A 2,574-nucleotide genomic window follows, 5' to 3' on the forward strand; every position below is an offset into this window, starting at 1 on the left:
CTTATTATGTACATTCCAAATAAGCTTTTTTAAACTGCATTTATTACTTGCTCCTGACTTAAAAAGATTTGAGTAAATAAATGTTTTAAAAAATAATTTTAGCTTAATTTTTTCAATATAGGTCCTCCACATCAGAAAAATTCCACAAGAACATGTTAAAAAAAAAAAGTTTTTTCTAAGTTGTAGTCTTAAAAACATTCACAGTCTGTCTATAAATTCACATTTTTGCGTATTTTTGTAGCTTTAACATCCCAGTCAGTTGAAAAGCATAAAGTCTAAAGTAGGGCTGTAAGGAGTATCCGAATGCTCAAATACTCGCGAAAATTCAAGTAAGAATATTGCTGCAAGATTGCTGTTTCGCGATGTTTATAAAAATAGTAGAGTATCGCAAAATATTATCAAAATATTATCTGGGGACGACGTATTTTTGCTCTGAAATGCAGAATAATGTTGGATTTTAAAATTATGAAATCTAACAAAACCGAAAGAACAGCGGTACCGTCACAGGAAGTAAATACTACTTTGTGTCGGTGAAGCTTCTGGTTTTCAAAATAAGACAAACGAGAGCTTTTTTTCTTTCAAAAACTGAAGTTCCGCTTACTGACATAACTTCTAAAAAAAATGAAATATCTTTAAGACCGGAGCTTTAGCTTCAGTGTTTACATTCTTTTAGTTTTGGTAACTCCTCAACATTTGACGCAATTAACGAAACTCCTATGGGGTCAAATCAGGATCAGCTTAAAGTAAATTAAAAAACAGATTGAAAACTTAAGACGCAACTTTAAAAAATGAAAATTTGATAACAAAAGATTTTAAATTGGAAGAAAAAAAATGAAAAAAAAAAAAAGTTTTTAAAAATTGGGAAAAAAACTAAAAACTTAAAGTAAATCTTGAAAATAAAAATACTTTTTTTCTGGTTTTTTATATTTTTAAATTTTGGGGGGAAAATTGAAAAAAATACTGAAAATTTGAAACAAATCTTGAAAAAATGAAGAAAAAAATTACTAAATACTGAAAACTTGAATAAAAGATACTATAAATGTAAAAATAATCCATAAAAAAATAATGTATCCATTGGTAACAGCTGCTGTTTAGAATTTTTTTTTTTTTTTGCTTTTCTCAATCTTCACTTTCAGTCCTCGGTTTTCCGTTTCAATTCAGATTTTTGCGTTTTTGCTGCTGAGCTGATCCTAATTTTACATGTGGGCGGGGCTTTGATAAACAACATAAACAAATGATAAACAACAGTGGTTTTTAAATCATTTTTATGTTATCTTACTGCTGAACTAAACCAGAAGGTTTACAGAAAAAAAAAATTAAAATGACATTTCTTTCTATCTGAATCAGTTTTGTTGATTTTGATCTCCTGTTCTAAATAAAGTATAAATTTTGGTGATTTAATAGACATTCACATAGCAAAACATATTAAAAAGTAAGAATTGTGGTTGGATTCATGAATCGAATCGCCATTTTAGCAACGATCCACAGCCAGTCTACAGTAAGAATTCTTCAAACATGTTCTTGATGATCACGCACACCATGAAAGTGGACTTCCAGCATTCTTCATAGACCGTTTGTGTGAGTTCATCTTGGTCACAAACTGCTTCTCATTACAAATCCTCTCATGACTGTATGCAATTTGTGTCTCTGCTTTCTAGCCTTTTGTCAACTGGAAGTGCTGCCTCGCTCTGACTCTCCTGCCCTCCATCAACCTTCCTCTGTCTCCCTCGTTCCATCCCTCCCTTTCTGTCGTTTCTACGAACGCAGCCCCGTCTGCAAATTGCAGCAATTAGACAGCAACATCTCCAATTGTTGGTTTCCTGCTCGGCTGACGTCAGCCTCCAGCTCTCTCTCCCGTCAGAAGATGACTGGGCTCTCTGTGCCGATCCGAATGGTGGAGAATCAAAGAGTGAAGCCACAAAGGTACTTCTAATCCTCCTGCTGTCTCCGTGTTAAAGGGCAAATGGCTGATTAGATTGCTGAAATGGAGGCAAGACAAGCAGCGGTAATAATCCTGCCGGTGAGAGAGCGTGCAGATAAAGTCTGATGCCCACCTGATTGAACAGACAAAGCTGATTGGTATTTGTTTTGACAGTTGAACACATTTCTAGCGATGTTTGGATGAATGCTTTATCAGTGAGTGGAGTGGAAGTGATGCTCCACCTGTTAAACACACACAGTGGCATCATGGGACAAATCCTCCATGTGTCGGTCTGAACTGTCGGGGTGGAGAAGGTCTTGTGTCTCCGAGGTTTATTGTTCTGGATTCTTCCTGGGGGGTTGTACGGTGGTGCAGTAGTTATCGCTCTTGAGTTACAGCGAGAAGGTCCTAGTTTGAATCCCACCTGGAACCTTTCTGCATAATTATGTTAAAAAGTTACGGTTTCAAAGTTTTTAAAATTGGTATTCTGCTAGCTTTTTGGACTATTTTAATATTTATTAAGATTTTGTAGGCTGTTTTGGAGTTTAGCTAATATTTACATGTCATCTGTTTGGCTAATTTAAGCTTTTTTAAAAAGTTTTTAGGATGTTTGAAGGATAGCTATTTATTCAGCTACATGCTAGCTGTTTTTG

The 2,574-nt window shown here is 34.8% G+C and overlaps 1 long non-coding RNA gene across 1 annotated transcript in view; it reads right to left on the reverse strand.

The window, feature by feature from the left end:
• Positions 1–1,248: 1,248 nt before the first annotated feature.
• Positions 1,249–2,574, reverse strand: part of LOC112146336 — a 2,679-nt gene continuing 1,353 nt past the window's right edge. Inside the window, exon 2 of the long non-coding RNA XR_004948311.1 lies at positions 1,249–2,163. This is a non-coding gene — a long non-coding RNA (uncharacterized LOC112146336). The remainder of the gene's footprint in view (positions 2,164–2,574) is intronic.

The sequence above is a fragment of the Oryzias melastigma genome, linkage group LG8 (genome assembly GCF_002922805.2).
Source record: "Oryzias melastigma strain HK-1 linkage group LG8, ASM292280v2, whole genome shotgun sequence".
NCBI lineage: Eukaryota > Metazoa > Chordata > Actinopteri > Beloniformes > Adrianichthyidae > Oryzias > Oryzias melastigma.